At 42.7% G+C, this 19,778-nt stretch overlaps 1 protein-coding gene across 1 annotated transcript in view; it reads left to right on the forward strand.

Annotated features, from left to right (window-relative positions):
• Positions 1 to 15,624: 15,624 nt before the first annotated feature.
• LOC107076224 (nuclear GTPase SLIP-GC-like) overlaps positions 15,625 to 19,778 on the forward strand; it is a 40,743-nt gene continuing 36,589 nt past the window's right edge. Inside the window, exons 1-2 of the mRNA XM_069198962.1 lie at positions 15,625 to 15,845; positions 16,759 to 16,817. The gene's annotated coding sequence lies outside the window, so the exon portion shown is untranslated. The remainder of the gene's footprint in view (positions 15,846 to 16,758; positions 16,818 to 19,778) is intronic.

Raw genomic sequence — 19,778 nt, forward strand, 5'->3', positions numbered from 1 at the left:
TGTTGGTTTGTGAGCACTAATAAAATAACTTGCCGTGGAAGCACGTGTGCCTGCATTAATACAGCTCCATTGAGCAGAAAAAGCAACACAAACACCGACTTGTCAACAGGAAGTTTCCGTAGCTGAAAACACAGCCATTGTGCTCCAGGTGAAGCTTGTGTAGCAGGATGTGTGTCATTGAGGCAGTCACGGTCTTGGATTGATTGGGTTATGTTGATTTGTGTTACAGGGTGTGGGTCATTGAGGCAGTAACAGGCTGTGATTGATTAGGTTATGTTGATTTCCAGGATGGTGTCAATGTTGCCTCTCACTCAAGGGGGTGACTGCAGTTGTCCCAATTGTAAAAACAGTCAAACCCAAGTCGTTCAGGGAGCAATTAGGTATCGAGACTTGGAGGTGTGAGGAGTCGCTGAGCCAGTTTTAGCCAGACCAAGGGGTGAACTGATAAGGTTCCATGACACCTAGCTCAGCACTCCAACACCCCTCAAACAACACAAGCTTCCTCCTGGACCCGTTTCTGACAGGGAAAGTGGAAACCCCCCTGAAAGGGATTGGCTAAGGAGAGGGATTAAAAGACCTGAGACAGAACAGAGGGGGCTCCCTATTCCCACTGGACCCTGGAGACGACACAGGCAGCACAAGGGAAGCTGCAGAGTGCAAGACCCCGGAGGTACTCTGCATAGACTTCTAATACCTGGAGGCAAGGATCTACTGGTTCAGTAACTGACGACAACAGGAGACATTGGCATTGAAACAGAGGTACTGTACAGAGACTTTTAACACCTGAAGGTGAGGAACAAGGAAACTGGCACAGTTAGCCGATTCAAACTGAGAGGAATGTAATATAGTCGCAGAGGATTTCTATTGTTACCTGAACAGAGACTGGGGAAATAGGACTGGGCGATACCCCTCTCCTCAAAGTGGGCCATCAGAGACTACAGGTACTAAGTAGAGACGTTCGAGGGACCTCTCTTTAGTATTTTACAGGAAAGACTGCTGCCCCTCTGTATTCATTTTGACCCTGGGAAGGACCTCTTGCTGCTGTGAATTCTGTTTTCGTTGTGTTTTTGGGTGATAGTGCATGTGAATGTAGTTGGAAAATAAAAAGGGCACTTATACAATACAAATGCTTGTCGCTGGTCTGTGTGTGCATTGGTGATTCTAGGAGATAAACAGAACCTGTGGTAATGTAGAGGGGCCCTAGCACCCGTTTGTATTGCTAGGTGGTGTAGTCGTACACGAGGCAGGAACATCCCTCGCCCATAGGGTTCACCTTACTGTGACACCTTCTTCGTCTATGTTTTTTGAGTGTACTGCAAATGATCTTAGTATCGAAGTGCCGTCCTACATAACCGATCCGAACAGTCTGCTTTACAGAAGAGCACTGCCGGAGCTTATCGTTGGCAAACTGAAGACCAGGCCGACCTCTTCTGTGACTCTTGAACACTGAGTCTCAAGGTTGTGAATTCAAACTCCACGCTGGCGGGAAATTCCATAGGTAATGAACACATTTTCTTGCATGCTAATCAAAAGAAATATTAAGAAACTTTTCCCAATACCAGTTTTTTACAAAAGTAAAGGCACATGGCACATGTGTGCCACATCACGTCCGAGTTTAGTGACAACTACCTCAGAGTTTGTAAGCTGGGTAGTTTCAGATCAGATCACTTTTTTTATCAAAGGTTCAAGCAAACCCGAATACTTTTGCAAGAGACATTTCAGAATCCCAGTCAAATCCAGTACGATTGCTGGATCCTTCGAATTTGACTGAACTATAGCACAGATCTGCAGTCCACCATTAGAATACTGTGGGTGTGTTGTATAAGTGTAATTGTATTATAGCATGTGCCCCTGACGATTTTCTTGATACGTAATATGTGCTCTTGTTTGTATTGTATGTAGTTTTGTTGTTCAAATAAAACGTAAAAGACACAACTTTCCGGATGCGGCTGCTGTAAAAATAAAATGACATCAAGGGTGCTGTACGCAGAGGTCTGAAACCTGCTCCACAGAAGATCTTTATCCAGAGGTGTTAAAGAAGTCGAGATCTCCCCATGAGAGGGGAAGCATCTCAGAAAAAGCAGGTGCAGTTGGTTCCACGGTCATAACGCCACTAAGTCGGGAGACAAGAGCAAAACCCACCCGGCTTCCTCCGGGCAATTAATGAGACAAAGAGAGAGAGCACAGCGGGTTGTGTGGCCGAGCGGTCTAAGGCGCTGGATTAAGGCTCCCAGTCTCTGTTGGGGTGTGGGATCAAATCCCACCACTGCCAGGTGCTTCTGTTGAGACCCCCTTTCAGCTGACTTCAGATGAAAGGGAGGGAGCTGTGTTTTGGCAGTTTCTCGAGAAACTAAGCAAAGTGTTTAAAGATTCTTTCTCAGCTTGACATCAAGGCAAAAACCAAAAACGTTCTTGTGTCCTCTCAACCCAAAAGCGTTTTGCCACTTTTTGCGTTATACAGGGAACGACGTCTGCCGAGATCACTTTTGTGTCAATGCAAATCATAGTGTGCCCTATGCTTTAATGTTGGTTGTACTGGCGTGCTACTTCTGTCTGTGAAACTTGAATGTTCTGCTTCTTCACACCGAATCGTCGGCGGGGGTTGAGCTTGTTAAATCTTTGCGCATAGCGCTCCTTTGGAAGTACTTTGTCCAAGTTCAAAAGCGATCGTGGGATTTACTTCATGCATCCAAAAAGCATGCCTCGCACGACAGATTTAAATGGGGAATGGAGTCTGATTCTTGCTGTTTTTCTCCTGGCTGTCTCCTGGCTGGAGTGTGTGGCAGAGGTCCTGGTCTGGTGCGGACAGTGCAGCTTTAACCTGTTTATGAATATCACTAACAAGTTTAGACATTTTCCGGCAATATGCTACCAAACACTCATCTAAGTGGGTGAGGTCTGTGGCCTCCCCCTTTACTTCTGGAAGCCCTATTCTCATGTGGGGTGCGCTGAGGCCTGAGTTTTAGTGCCTCGTCCTACATTGTTTTGTGCACAAATGAGACGTTTATTACAAAATTTCTCTGCAAAAGTTGTGCATACTTACCATACTTACCATCCCTCCTTTTGACACATTGTCTAGCCCATGTGTCATTTTAGCAATATAGGGGAAGAAACGTCGGGGAAGACATCGTTTCCCCGTTGGGCCTAGCCAGACCCCATTGGAAAACAAGCCAGACTTTTTCCAGACTGCCTTTTCAGCCGGAATGGCCAGGGCCTGCATGTCAGATAGTGAAGCCATTGCGGGCTCAGGGCTAAGAAGGGGAAGTAGAAGTGCAGAAGAAAAAGGAGATACTGCAGCCGCCTTTGCTGCAGCATTGGCCCTGGAGTTGCCTCTTGAAATTTCATCCAGCAAGTGGATGTGTGCTGCACACTTGCACACAGCAATAGAGCTGGGCAACAAAATAGCTTCGAGCAAATTGCTTATCAGGAGGGAGTGCTGGATCGGTGTGCCTTGTGATGTGAGAAACCCCCTATTCTTTCAGAGAGTACCGAAGTCATGCACAACCCCAAAAGCGTATCTACTATCAGTGTAAATAGTAACTGACTTTCCGGTTGCCAGGACACAAGCCCTTGTTAAAGCCAAAAGTTCGGCTGCCTGGGAAGATAAATGCGAAGGGAGGTGTGCAGCCTCGACAGTGGAGTGGTCAGAGACCACTGCAAACCCCACATGACTCAATCCGGTGGTTGGGTCCTTACGAGCTGACCCATCAACATAGAAGAGCAACTCAGAGTTATGAAGGGGAGAAGAAGAGAGATCCTGCCTGGGCGTTACCTGAGAAGTGATGGCCGCCAGGCAGTCATGTGGCTCCCCCTCGTCCTGAGTGGGCAACAAGGTTGCAGGGTTTAACACTGTGCATTGCTCGATAGTAACATGCCGCAGAGATAAAAGGACATGATGGTAGTGAAGAGTAGACGCGGAAGAGAAATCTGAAGTTTTACTCTGAAGGAGGATAGAAGCCATAGCATGTGGAACCAAAAGCTTCAGCGGGACGATAACAAACTAAAGAGGCAGAAGCCATGACAGCTGTAGCTGCTGCCGCTACAGCACATAGGCAGGTTGGGAGGCCTCTGGTTACAGAGGTAAGTCGCTGAGAATAATAAGCAACTGGTTTAAGACAGTCTCTGTGCTCTTGTAAAAGGACAGCACCGTAGAAACCAGATATTTACATAAAGTAAACCCCTTAGTCATATCAGGAATGCCCAATGCAGGGGCAGACATCAGTCTTGAGTTCACCAAAAGTGTTTTCCGCTTCTTCAGTACAAGTCAGTCTGTCAGTCATATTCAGGCCTGAGGCGTGCGCCCTGTCAGACAATGGCTGTGCTATTTTTGTATACCCAGGTATCCATGCCCTACAGTAACCTGTGCAGCTTAAGAAGGACATCATTTCCTTCTTGGTGCGGGGTTTTGGAATTTTTTGGATCGCAGTTATTCGTAATTGAGCATGAATTTGCAGAAATGTCATGACCCAAATATCGTACATTCTTTTTTACAAGCTGCAGCTTTGATAGTGAAACTTTATTTCCAGTACTGGCAAGATCATTTAAAAGATCTTTAGTATCCTGAACGCAAGCGCTTCAAGTGCTCCAAGATTCACTTGGAGAGCAAATCAACAAATCATCAACATACTGCACTAGTGTACTACCGTTTTTAAACCCAAATCCTGAGAGACAGTCCTGCAATGCAGAGGAAAATACAGTAGGAGCCTCGGCATACCCCCGAAGGCATACGAGTCCAAGTTTACTTTTTTCCTTGAACGCCATCTCAAATTCCTCATCTGGACCTCTGGACCTCCAAAACGAACCTCTGCTGTACAATGTAAATTGCTCACGTCCTGAAAATCACCTTGGCCTGACTACAGTCTTTTTATTTCTTGTAAAAGAAGTTGTGGCGTTTGTTCCTCATCCTGCACTAAGTCCCAGCTATAGTATTAGTCAGGGACTGTGGATGAGTGTTGTAACAACATGGTGCGTGGCAAGCAGTCTTCATTGCGGGTTAGCTCAAGCCCTTTTTCTGAACAGACGATGGTGAGGCCCATTTTGCAGAGTAAATCTCTGCCACATATATTAACAGGGTACCCTTTAGAAAGGAGGAAGGAGTGGTTACCAGGCCCAAACCAATGCTGCTGGCATTCCACTGTCAGGGGTGCAGTAAAATAAGACTTTGTGGGATGTCCTGTTACTCCTATTGTTAAAATGGATTTTGAGGACGGGTAGAACCTATAAATAGGGTCTCTGTTAACAAATGTGTGGCCAATAAAATTTCATAAGGGTCTCCATTTATGTATAAAGTGACCTTGGGTAGCTGAGACGGGGGAGAGAGGGCAGATAAGATAAAAGTCTCGGTGCCCTCAGGCCCTACCTCAGCTTGCGATGAACGTCAGTCCCTTTTTTCCTCCTGCCAGGGTGAGCTCACGGTTACCTCAGGTGGAGGTGGTGGTGGTAGATCCCAGTTGTTGCCGTTGCTTCTTCGTTTTGCTGTGTTGTGTTCGGGGCAGTCACGAGCCCAGTGTCCCGTCTGTCCACACTTGAAGCAAGTCTTGAAGTCCCCTCTCGGGCTTTTGCTTCTTCCTCTTTGGCCTCGCCGGACGCGCTGTCCTCTCCCTCTGTTCTGGTCACTCTGGTAAAACTGTAACTGAGCCATTTGCAGCTGGTGAAGCTGATAATTATCCTTTCGGGCTTTTCGCTCTCTCTTGTCTGTGAGCTGTCTTTCAGCATGATAAACATGGCGACATACTTCTGCTAATCGGGCAGTGTCCCAGCCTATACAGGTAGCTTTTACCATGCCACTTATTTCTGGAAGCAGTCCCTCTACAAAAAGGTTAGTGAGTTGGGTTTCATAAACTGATCCTGCCTCTCCTGCTGGGGGTTCAGACAGGCCACTAAGATTACTGAAGAGAGGAGTCAATCTCTCCAAAAAGTCATTACAGGTTTCCCCGGGTTTCTGGTTACTTCGCCTTAGCACTACCCAATCCACTTTCCCCTGGTATTTAGCCTTTATTCTGCGACATATGGCATTAAGCTGGGTCTGATAGATACTGCCAGCGTCGCTGCTGTATGGGTGGTCAGGGCTAAACTCATCTTGACCATCTCCCCTTACATCACCATAATCAAGCATAATCAAGCTTCAAAGTCTTTATAAAAATAGTCTCTAGCTCTCCGCTCGTGGGTCTGCTTTGTGCTACTAGCCGTCTCAGGGCTGTTGTGTACTTACGCCCATTGGTTTTGGGGTTTGGCAGCTCCCCAATAACTGCCGCCAACTCAGTTAATTTCCATGGGCGATAAACGAGGACAGTAGGTTCCTCATTATCACCGGTGTGGGGATTAGGACATTCAATCATTGGCATGTGGAGCACCCCCTCTCCCTCCTCCATGGACTTGGGATGTGGAACGGCAGAAAGATCTGCGGAGCGACCCCCACCATACCGCACTCCTCTCCTTGTGCGGGACGGCGAGAGCATCCCCTCCGTGTCACCCTTTTTCTCATCCCGTCGCCTATTATACGCCTATTATAAGCCGGCCGGCCCTCCCCATATGGTGGAGGCGACGGAGGGGTAGTCACAGGAGCAATAGCTACTGCAAGACAATCTAATTCGGGATACACTTTAGTAGTGCTCAACATCATCTGTTCAGGTTTCTTACCCCATCCTGATTCATGCCTCTTAGCACATTCCTCCCACACACGTACACATCTGCACATATATTTAAAATCCCACCCGGGATCTCCCTCTGGGTTAAGTGAATCTGTCATTTTGTGTAATAATCGTATGGCCCATGGCTGAAAACTACCTACACGGGGCCATCTCTCATTTGTCCATCCTGACATATTATCAGAAAAAGGTTGACAGTATATTAACCCACATTCTCTTCCCACTATATTCATGGGCGTTTCAGTTTTCTTTACACTATTGCCTAACTTACTTTGTCTTTCTCTAACTTGCGCCTCAATTTTCCACAACTCAAAACACTTCCAGTCGACTTTCTTATTTCCCTTTTTCTCTTTTTCTTTTAACTGTTCATATAGTTGTTGTATCTGCCTGGTACTAAAACTACCATTTTCTGGAAAACCTAACTTACTCCATGATGGAAGACACTTTATTCCCCTTTCTCCAAATTCTTTGTACATGTACTTCGCTGGACCGCTCAGTCCTGTTTCCGTCTTTGAATTTCATTTCCCATTTTTACTGATCAGTGCCTTACTTTAGAACCTTATCACATTAACTACTCTGCAGAGCAAAAACCACACGTCTGTGTTAAGATAAGTTCTTTATATGAGTTCTGGACTCATCAAACCCGCGTGAGAACACCCTCACCGGCCTCCTCTCTTTCTGCAATAAAACCACAGAAAATATTCTAAATCGTCTTAAAACAAAAGTTTGTTAAAAGGATCACTTACTGACGTCAGACAGCCGTGAATTCTCCAGACCCGTCTCAGGAAGGACAAACAGTTTATCCTCCGAGGCTCGTCCAATTTGCTAAAATTGTCCGGGCCAGGATGGAGTTTCAGCAGCCGTCCACGCTCAGGTTAGTGTCCCATCTGGGGTGCCAATCTTGTTGTGGAAATTTACCTATCAAGGAAGCCACAAGAGAGAGTTCTCACCTGAGTAAGGTCTTTATTTCAATATTGCAATATTGGGAGTCCTGTGTCCAGTTAGTGGTTCAGTCTTAACCCCTCATGATTATAATTGTTGACATTATTAGGAGTCGTTGCTGCTTTAGGAAGTGAACAGATGGTTACAAGTGTGAAATGATAATCGTACACAGGAAGACAAACATGGCTAAACTCTTCTTGGCTTTTATGATGAAATTTGACATCATGGCTTAAGAAGAGGAAGAAACTACTATTCAGTTCATTTAAATTCTACCAAACAATCTATTGAAATAGACTGAGTTTGCTTTTACAAGCATTTTTAAAGCACTTTTACACAAAGAAAAGTTGCTCAAGGCCAGATGTCTCCAGCAGACTCCTATGCTGAGAACATACAGAAGATGATGACAGGTTTGCAGTTGCTAATCCGGCCACATTTTATTGGAGATAATTTTTATGTATACACCCTTTCTAGGTTAATCAAGACTTGACTTTGTGTCACTCCTGTGAGTTTACAAAAACACACTATGGAGGAATAGTTAGTGCTGTTGTGATGAAATCCTATCTCAGCTGTAGAATCTGGATGCTGTGGTCAGTCTAATGGCCAGGGATGGTGTTCGTACAGATCCCTGTATAGAAGAGACTGTACATTTTACTGTAGTAAATACTTGAATATAGTAAACTGTCATACAAGTCCACCCGGTGGTGTGTAAACAAGTATGCTGTTCTTACCTGCTTTTTAAACCAGCTTCAGAAACTGTGATGCTGAAGTTTTGATGTTTGCAAAATGTCTGGAGATACTTTTGAAATGGAGATAGATACAGGCCCTGTAGTAATATACAGTATTTCAATAACAGCTTTTTGCTTTGGCCTTATCCAGGCAACCAGAGGGGTGTTATCTAATTCCCAGAAACTGACCATGCAGTGTTCTTTAACCATCAGTGAGGACATGGCCTGACTGCTCAGTAGCGGGAAAGGCGTGTCTCAAGTCTTTATCTACAGTATAGCTGTCAGTATAGTACATGCTGTCTCTTATCTGCTCTGACCTCCTGTCTGACATGATTTAGTTGTTATTTCGCATTCTCAGGATATAAGGATAGTGCCAAATACAGTATATGATACTTATGAAACTTGAACTCTAATCTCCTTCTCTCTGTCACACTCAGCATAATTGTGTTTTTTACAAAATGCTGTGCTCAGCACCTTCACTCATCCTGATGAGAAAATTAAGTGCAAATTGAGAAATTAGGAATTCAGTGTTTCTAAATTACAGAGCTGTGTGAACAGTACAGTAACACAGAAGCACTCACACACACAGACACAAGCATTCACACAGCCTCATTGTTTCCACGGACCTGCTTTGAATAAAATGCTAATCATGTTCAACTCTTTCAGTTCTACATTATTTGAATAGGAAACATGCAAATTCTCAGCAGCTCTCCATGTCTTTCTACAGTAAACACTGCTGGGATGCACATTCCCACCTCTGAAGATTTTCTAAGCGATAGAGTCCATCCCCAGTCCCCTCTGTTCCTCATGCTGAGCTGCAAGTACACACGCCAGAGATGGAGGAGATAACTCCTGTCTGCAGACCTCCCAGCTCTTTTCACGCCAGAAAGAGCTCTGAGCACTGCTCACTGTGAGCTGCAGCTCTAGTGCTTCCAGGCTAGCATGTCTGCTGAAAGTCCTGCTGTCTCCAAGCCATTCAGTCAGACTGAGCCCACAATCCCCCATTGATGTCCCTGAGCCCTCAGCCTGTCTCTGCTGTTACTCCCTATGACTGATCACAGAAGAGACTCTGTCTCACCATCAGATGGTTGATCCCTCTGTCTGTGTCCATCCTACATATCTAAACCTGCAGGAGAGCAAGATCTACTGACTCTGACAGTCCTGCTCAACGCCCAGCCTCACCAAGATCCCTATCGACATAAAGAAAGCAGGAAGTCTGATCATCCAACAGTTGCAAGAGTAATTTTAATTATCTGACTCCTTCTCCTCATTATGTAGACAGATTGATTAAAAAAAGAAGTAGGCAGAGACAACAATAACAGGATGACCAGTTAACTGCCCATGTATGAACTGGCTTCATCATACTGTTCTCCTCCCCACTGATAGCTGATATGTGGTGAGAATACTGGCGCACTTTGGTTCCTGTTGCATCATGCAGGTGGATACTGCACATTGGTGGAGGTGGGGAGTCCTCATTACCTGAAAAGCGCTTTGATTCTCATGTTGGGTTGAAAATTTTTGAAGAATTAATTTCTACATATTTGGTATGAGCCATGAACTTTGTATTCATTGTCTGTAAGGTTTTAAAAAACAACTTTTGTACAAGCAAGCTTAGGTAGAAAACAACTGTTAAGCGTAGCAACAAGGTTAGACTCTGGCCCCCACCTTCATTTAGTACCTTCAGAAAATAAAAGCAAACCAATTAAAGAGAAAAAAAGTTGAGTTGCAGGGTGTAGTCTTTTGGACTAAAGTGTAATTCCCATGCATGTAAAATAAAAGACCTTCATTGCTGCAACAGTCGACAAATGAGTGATTATTGATATCCCACAGAGGGAAAAAATATGATAACACCAGAGAAGTGCTTTATAGGTGTAAGGAATTTTTATTAATTCTTTATAAAAACAGTTAAAAATGAGATGCCAATGAGCAACATTCTATTCAGCACATTCAGTCAACAACATGGCTGGGCAGCTTGAGTCAATATAGGAATGACCTTATCTTGATTGAAAATTAGTTTATTCAGCCTGTCAGTGTCAGTGTCTAAAAAGACTTGTTTCCTTTAGGCTGTCAGTGTAGGACACTCCCTTCAGCCTGAAGAGACTCAGTTCCTTCAGCCTGAAGAGACTCAGTTCTTTCAGACTGTCAGTGTGAGACACTTCCTTCAGCCTCACAATGTACTATCTGGTTGCTCCTCTGAACTGATTCTGTAGCAACAATATCTCATCAATAATGTGGTGACCATAATTGAAAACATCAGTCTAAATGAGACAGATACAAACTTTATCCCTTTCACCTGTACTAATTGTACAGTGATATAATTGTCAATACTTCTGGTCCAGTAGTTTCATTCCCTGTCTTTAGTGGTAAATTCATCACCAACTATATGACTGTTTTTTCGCGTAAAATTTCAGTAGCTCCAGTAAGATTCAACCACTTCTAAAGCTTCTGCCTTATTTCTGTGTTTTGGTATTTTTTGGTTTGATCTGTACTCATGTTATCCGGGAATCTGTAAAATGTTTTATAGCTCAGTTAATAGCCAATGGGCAGTGTGTTCAGAATATTCAGCCCTCTGCCACAGATCCCTGAATCATTAATGAAATAGCTGACAGGGGCATCTTCAGTGAAGTCTCCTGTAGGTTCAGATGGGTGGAGTCTTAGTCCCAAGCTGAGTCCAGTCTTTACATCATTTCTGCAGTGTTTTCTATGGTTCTGCAGTCCACAGTGCAGATGACTGTGCATTGTGAAGCAGTTAGTTAGATAAATCACTAACCTAGCCATGTGGCTTCAATTTACCTGTGTCACGACCACCAGCCAGCTAGATCAACACGTAAGCGAGCCAATCAGCACCAGCAGCGGATTACTACTAACAAGCGCCGCCGCACGAGTTAACACACCTGCAATTGCTCTACCGTGCGGCACGCCGAGTTATTTATACCATTCTTACCTGATTCCCGTTGCTCGGTATTGAGTTCTCTACTTGTTGCTCAGCCTAGCGTTCTTACCCCTCTTTTGCCTTCCTGGAATTCTGCCTGCACCTTTTGCCTTCGGACTTCGGATCTCGTCTCGCCCCTTGGATTGTTTGCTATCGTAGCCTGTTTTGGATTTGACCCTGTAGCTCTCTTTTCGACCACGATTCTGTCTCACGTTTTGGATTGTTCGCCACCAGTGCCTTTACCGGATCTCGACCTACCTTCGCCTTCGGACTACGACTCAGCTCCTGGATTCGGTCGGTACGTTTACTTACCTCCCTGCGACTCCTGCATCTGCATCGGATCCTTTTCACCTCTACAGAGCAGCGTTACAGAATACCGAGCCTCCTGACCTTTTTGAGAGCCTTCACCTCCAGCTCACAGGATGATTGGTCATCACTACTTCCCTGGGCAGAATATGCCCACAATTCTCTTACCTCCTCCTCCACAGGTCTCTCTCCCTTCCTTTGTTCTTTAGGTTATCAGCCCACACTCATCCCTGTCACACCTCCACTCACGGCAGTGCCGTCCGTGCAACAATATATTGCCATACTGCGAAGGACCTGGAAAATGGCGAGGACAGCTCTTATTAAGTCAACCCAGCGCCACGCCAAATTCGCTAACCGACACCGCAGACCAGCCCCTCGTTTTCGGAAAGGAGAGTTTGTTTGGTTATCTACATGGAACCTACCTATACAGCAGCCTTCCAAAAAGCTTGGGCCTAGATATATCGGTCCCTTCCGGAATCTTTCCCGGATCACCCCGGTTACCTTCCGCCTTGCTCTCCCCCCTACCCTCAGAATCCACCCCTCATTTCATGTCTCCCTCCTGAAACCTGTTTACCGCTCGCCCCTTGCGGCTCCCCAACATTGCCCGCCACCTCCTCGTCGCATTCAGGGGCGCCCGGCTTATACGGTCCACAAGATCATTGACTCCAGATGGAACCGCGGTACCCTTCAGTATTTAGTCGACTGGGAGGGTTTTGGTGCCGAGGAGAGATCTTGGGTTCCAGAGAAGGATATTTTGGACCCTACACTAATCAGTGACTTTCACAGGGACTATCCTAATCGGCCGTCTCGGGCGTCGGGAGCCACCCGTGAAGGGGGGGGTACTGTCACGACCACCAGCCAGCTGAGATCAACACGTAAGCGAGCCAATCAGCACCAGCAGCGGATTACTACTAACAAGCGCCGCCGCACGAGTTAACACACCTGCAATTGCTCTACCGTGCGGCACGCCGGGTTATTTATACCATTCTTACCTGATTCCCGTTGCTCGGTATTGAGTTCTCTACTTGTTGCTCAGCCTAGCGTTCTTACCCCTCTTTTGCCTTCCTGGAATTCTGCCTGCACCTTTTGCCTTCGGACTTCGGATCTCGTCTCGCCCCTTGGATTGTTTGCTATCGTAGCCTGTTTTGGATTTGACCCTGTAGCTCTCTTTTCGACCACGATTCTGTCACACGTTTTGGATTGTTCGCCACCAGTGCCTTTACCGGATCTCGACCTACCTTCGCCTTCGGACTACGACTCAGCTCCTGGATTCGCTCGGTACGTTTACTTACCTCCCTGCGACTCCTGCATCTGCATCGGATCCTTTTCACCTCTACAGAGCAGCGTTACAACCTGTTTGTTTTATCAAAATGTGTTTGAACTTGATCTGTCTACATACTGTAGTTCCTCTAGAGTATTTCATAGTTATTATGACTTCATTCTTACCTGACATGTTCCCTCTCCTTCCTACTCTATGTCACACTTCCTTCATCTGAAATGTCTGTATCAGATGTTTCAACTGTCCTCACAGCCCTCATTCAGTCTTTCGGTAGCCTTTCTCTCTCCCTAGTAGTTCAGATGGGTAGCTGTGTCAGCATGCGTAGGCTGCAAAGGAACAAGTAATAGGCTTATTCCATGCTGAAAAGAAATAGAAAACAATGTTTTGGCTGTGGAGCTTTCTTTTGGTGGAACACTTTAAATTAAACATATTTTATTTTCCACTCCATAGTTTGTTAATGGAATACTGCAGAATATGAGCTGACAGCTTTTGTTTTATTATTTTTGATTAACAAATAATAGCTCACCAGAATCTCTCAACAATAACTGCAATCATTGTAGTTCAAATTAGTAAAACCTCCACTTCAGAATAAGGGCTATTAATTAAAATTATGAATTAAATAAAATAAATGTATTATCTATTAAGGACCCGTTGCCTTCTTATAATTCCTTCATTGTCGATGTTTTGATGGCTGAATAGTGAAAAAAAGTGTCTCAGGAGTGTCAGGGAATCATGTTCTGGCAAACACTGTCTGTTCCACCTAGTAACCTACATTGAATTTGCCTTTGCTTGCTAATGTATATTATGCCCACCCTACGCATGCTGACGCAGCTACCCACCTGAACTACTCATGATAAATGCGACCATCTTGGTGCCTCATTGTCTAGTAAACTTTAAGCTCAACTGGTTTATGTTCCTGGGGTTAGAAGTTATTGTTACTCATCTCTCACCTTTGCCAACCAATTGGGAACCTGTGGGGCATTTGAGTCTCAAACTCTCAACCAATCATCACCTGTGTTTGTTCTAGTAAAAAGACACTGCAGAGCTCAGAACATTGCTTCTCCAGCCATTGTTACGCACCCTTAGAGACAATCACATGACTGCCAGTGTGGTCTATATAGGGACTCAGACCTCGTTTCAGCAAAGCATCAGCCAGGGGAAAGCCCGTATGTAAGGAATTCTGATCCTGTGGTCTAGTCTGCAGTAGAGAAACGCTAGCAAAAGCAAACGTGGATGCCCTGTTTGATCACCGGAGCATACCTTTGGACTCTTGTCGACAACCTGAATAAGTTTTTATTCAGCAGTAGCGCTACGCTGGGAGAAAATCAGTTTCCTCCACCCCGAAAGAGTGACTTTCTTGGACCAGCAAAGTCACCTTCTGTGCACAGAGAATTCCTAGTTATGCTTAACACTAACTAGACAGTCCTGAGAGAGACATTGTCTGGCACATCGCTGACAGCAGAAATCTTGCAACCTCGGCCTGCACCAGGATCTCGTGTATTAAATCCATGTGTGCGTAGCTGATTGTTCCTGATGATTGATTTTCTAATAGCCATAAAAGAATCCCCTTGTGGTTTACCACTACAATTAATAAATTGTCACAGTAAATTCACAAAACTCCTACAGTAGTTTGAACAGATAATTTACTAAGGAAAGGAAATTACATTTCAGTCATGCATGGTTGAACTGATTAGAAAAAACAACAGCTTTGTTTTAATAAAGAGATAAATTTGAAAAGGATCTAGAGAAAAGAAAGTTAAAAAACATTTTTCTTTGTATGATAAGCATGCTCTACTCGCTGGGGTATCTAAATCTACTCTTAACAAACTGCAGTATGTCCAAAATTCAGCAGCCACAATCCTGACCAGGTCTAGTGCAAGTTATCACATTACTCCTATCCTGGAGTCCTTGCACTGGCTTCCTGTCAAATTCCGTGTGGACTTTAAAATCCTCATGCTCACCCCTAAGGCTCTGTATGGCTTGACACCTCAGTACCTGTCTGAACTATTATCGCCCTACTCCCCACCTCTCAACCTTCACTCTTCTAATTCTGCTCTCCTAACTGTCCCCCAAGCCTGTCTATATTGTATGGATGACAGGGCCTTCTCCTGTTATCCCCCAAGCTCTGGAACTTTCTCCCCAATTATATCAGGGAGTCACCTTTTCTAAACTCAAAACCTTCTTCTTTAGAAGAGCCTTTACTTAACTGGTTCAATTCTTCACCCCTCTGCTTTTCTTCGTACCACCATCCACGGTCTCCTCTGTATATTGTAATTGTGTTTTATCTTGTGTATTCTTTTTCTTTATTGTTCTCATTCTGTAAAGCACTTTGAGAAGCCACCTTTAAAGGTGCTATATAAAATAAAGTTTATTATTATTAAAATATGTATTTTATAAAAATCATTACAATCATTATAGTTTAAATACAGTAAGTGAAACTTTAGAAAAGAGGTCGCAAAACTATTACACTGTTAAATAAATTAATTCAACTTTTTATCTATATCTATATCTATTTTATCTATAGGCCAATGGCCTTCTTGTAATTCCTTTATTACCAGCCTATTGTGAGATTATTCTTCATGCATAATCTCTTTTTCTGCCGCTTTTGCAGACTTTCATAGTTGTTCTTCTGCACAGAGAACTTTCAGTCTTCACAATAGTAAAATTGACATGACAGTACGAGCCTTTGTAATGCAGTTCTTGTGGGTGTGGGTGTGACTGAATGTGTTGCAAGAGCACAAAAAACAGAACATGGAAAAGTCTGTTTTTAATTTTGTTTGCACATGCAAACACTCCTTACTTTACTCAGCCAAATCAATTTTGGCGGAACAAAGTTCCTTTCAGACATGATATTCTACAGAGGATAAAATTGCTCATTAAAAACATTTCAAAGAATCCTTTTGGGAAAATAAATATTAGTAACGTCTATGTAATTTTGTTATTTTCTTCAAACAGATTGATGAAAGAAACAGGTAATCCTGGGTTTTGCTGAAGATTGCATCTTCCTGTCATCTGTAAGTCACAACTCATTGTATTTATCATATAGTGCTCTAAAAAAGATAATTAGGGGTTACTAGCTGCTCACTTAGTATTATATCTATTTTTATTCTTTCTGAATTTAGTAGTACTGTCATTTCTTTTTTTGTGATTTGGAGAATTTTTACATCTCTTAGTTTGTACAGATCACAATTTACTTAGGAAGGAACATTTCAGTCACGAGCAGTAGAACTGATTGAAAAAAAGACTTATCTTTAACCCAAAGACTGTAAACTGAAAGGGACCTAGAAAAAAGGAAATCTAAAAAAGTATTTTTGTGTGTAAGATGAGCTTAATAAAATAAAACACATATTAAAATATGTGCTTTATAAAAAATCATTACAATCATTATAGTTTAAATACAGTAAGTGAAACTTTAGAAAAGAGGTCGCAAAACTATTACACTGTTAAATAAATTAATTCAACTTTTTATCTATATCTATATCTATTTTATCTATAGGCCAATGGCCTTCTTGTAATTCCTTTATTACCAGCCTATTGTGAGATTATTCTTCATGCATAATCTCTTTTTCTGCCGCTTTTGCAGACTTTCATAGTTGTTCTTCTGCACAGAGAACTTTCAGTCTTCACAATAGTAAAATTGACATGACAGTACGAGCCTTTGTAATGCAGTTCTTGTGGGTGTGGGTGTGACTGAATGTGTTGCAAGAGCACAAAAAACAGAACATGGAAAAGTCTGTTTTTAATTTTGTTTGCACATGCAAACACTCCTTACTTTACTCAGCCAAATCAATTTTGGCGGAACAAAGTTCCTTTCAGACATGATATTCTACAGAGGATAAAATTGCTCATTAAAAACATTTCACAGAATCCTTTTGGGAAAATAAATATTAGTAACGTCTATGTAATTTTGTTATTTTCTTCAAACAGATTGATGAAAGAAACAGGTAATCCTGGGTTTTGCTGAAGATTGCATCTTCCTGTCATCTGTAAGTCACAACTCATTGTATTTATCATATGGTGAGCTTAATAAAATAAAACAGTAGACAATATGCATTTTGTTATTCTTTGTTTCATCATTTTTGTTGAAACAGAACCATTTTATAATACTCTTAGAGGTTTCAAACTTTCTACAATCTAACATCACTCCATTTAGGAAAGAGGTGAAAAATTAATCAGAATCAGTAACTTGAATATTGACAGTGGGATGAAAGTAATTTAGATCTTTATATTCCATAATACAGGAAGCAAAAAGTATTGTAGTGCCAAATCCACGTACTAACCCCTGACCCTTACTGATGGCTCGCTGCATGGTTATTATCTGCAGTCATGTCATTTTTATTTATAAATAGCTAAAATAGTGTTAGCACCTTTGTCAAACACATATAAAGTATGATTTTCACCACTTAAATAAAGTGCTCCACTATGAGTATTTTTGGAGGTTTGCAAAAATAACAGTTTCTTCAAATGACTTATTCAGATTCAGTTAAAAATTGATTACAGGTGTGATTTAAGACATAAACACAATATTGCTGTTTAACTAAAACACTAAAACTTTTTGCATTCATGCATGGTTCATTTTATCTTAGGGTTCTTCTCTGAATCTCTATCATTTTCAGTTACAGCTCTTGGTTTCTGATATTCAGTACTGTAGTTGCTGCTATTCTTCTGTTTATCTGTGCTCTCTTTGTTTTCCATTGCTTTATCATGGATTAGATTTAGTTGTTTTTTTTTCTCTATGCACGAGTTACGGTAGTTTTTGTAGCTTTTTACAGGCTATCTGACTTAGAGAATAAAAAGGGTGTGTTTACATTTTTGTCTGTGCTACTGACCTGACTCCAACATATGACTGTAAATGGAATATCACAAACGGCCAAAGGGCTTGGGGATTTGCTTGTTAAAACAGGTTGTTACTATGTCCTATGAATTAGCTCTGTAAATGTAACTCTTTGAGTCAGTGGTGTTTGGATGAAGAATTTGGGTGTGATTTACAACAGACCACATCTAGGAGATTAGATCTCGGTGAGAGCTGAGGTCGAGGAGTCAAGCAGGAATGGGGTGAAACAGATATAGCGGACAGAGAAAGCAAATTGTGAATCTTCAGAAAATTGGAGTTGTGGGCAGATATCACTGGGTCGGTGCTTGATGTTGGTTTCAGACAGATCAGGTTTCAGGTTTTCTAGATTCAAGTTTGAGTTTCTGTGGTCTTTCAGATTTTCAGGCTTTCTGGCATATCTCTGAACAGAGACGGAGCGAAGTGCATAATCTCTTTTTCTGCTGCTTTTGCAGACCTCAGTAGTTGTTTTTCTGGACAGAGAACTTTCAGTTTTCACAATAGTAAAATTGACATGACAGTACGAGCCTTTGTAATCCAGTTCTTGTGGGTGTGGGTGTGACTGAGTGTTTAAAATGTGGGTTTTCTGAGGCAGCATAAAAAGGGTCTCTTTTATTTATTTATTTGTGGAGGACTGTTAATGTGGGATTTACCAAATTAAAGGAGCAAAAAAGGAAGCGATCTTGCCTTCAGAAGAGCTGAAATATTTGTAGGACCTAAAAATCTATTGCTCTTATGCTTCATGAGCAACAGAACAACAATACCAGATGTTGCTCACTGGTTGCTCAATACCAGTGGCCCTTCTAGATTCCCATGATTACTGATTACTAGTTACTTCACAAGGGATGATGGGCCTGAAAAGGCTTCTTAGGTGCAATTACAGATGCAGCCATTCAAAATGAGTGGTAAAAACCCGCGGTACAGTAACCTACCCGCAGGGCTGGCCAAAATGACCGACAGGGGCACTCGTGGTGCATTGGTTGGTAGTGAAAAGATTTAATCATTTAATGTCTTTACTGTGCACGTTTCAATCCGCTTAGTTTTGAATATTTATATGGAATTTTACCACTAAAGGGAAATTTTGGTAGCTGAGCATAAAAAGAAGAGGAGCATAACGCATCTGAAGGTCATAAACAATATTAATTTAGGAACATAAACATTACTGTATGTACATAAACTGTACTGTGTATGGCTGGTCTTGATAGTTTAAAGAAAAAATACACACCAGTCTTCCATTTCTCCCTAAACATTTTAAGCATGAAAGTTTTATGAAACGGTACCCAAATATGTGATTGCTGTATAGAATGAATTTTAATTTTTAAAAATTATTTAACACGAACATTAAGCTGTTTACATCTTCCGCCTGAGAACAGTCACCCGTTGCTACCCAACGCAGAAACACAGCCACTAACTAGCAAAGAGAGGACATTAGCTAGCCAATATGATAAAGAAATAAATGATTATTTTGTTTATTTCTTTTGCACATTTATTTGAACATTTCCATCGATTGTACAAGCACTTGGAAACTGTCCAATCCCTAGTTCATCAGGCATTTACCGGTTTGGCACCGGTCTGTGTCTTCTAGGATATATTGCCAGCGAACTTTTGTTTTTATGTCCACTATAACTACGCTGGGCAAACGTTCCGAGGTCAAAATCTTCCAGCACGGGGGTACCTTTAAAGCGGAGACGACGGCACCTAAAGCCCTGGCCAAATATGAAGACAGTACGTACAGTTATAATTCAAACGGAATTAAAAACTACACATCCCCGTTACCATGGTGGTGCTTGTGATCATTGCGTTTAACCAACGAAACAGAGCGAAAAATCAGTCACATGACTTTGGGGCAGAGTTTCGAAAGCTTAACCTATCAGCAACAAAGCGAAATTTACACGATAGGCTACCTTAAACTGTCAGTTACATGACTGTGTATGTTGCTTAAGCCACTCCTATTTGGCATTTTAGTTATGGAGGCGAGAAGACGCCCCCCCCCCCTCTCTGGGTGTCTGATTTGCCGCCATCTTTAACTGTTCGGTGTCCGAATCGGAGTAGCTACGCGTACGAAATAAAGTTAATCCCAACTGCAAAACATATATTTTTGTGGTAAGAGGGCGCA

Source organism: Lepisosteus oculatus, chromosome 14 (assembly GCF_040954835.1).
Source record: "Lepisosteus oculatus isolate fLepOcu1 chromosome 14, fLepOcu1.hap2, whole genome shotgun sequence".
Taxonomy (NCBI): domain Eukaryota; kingdom Metazoa; phylum Chordata; class Actinopteri; order Semionotiformes; family Lepisosteidae; genus Lepisosteus; species Lepisosteus oculatus.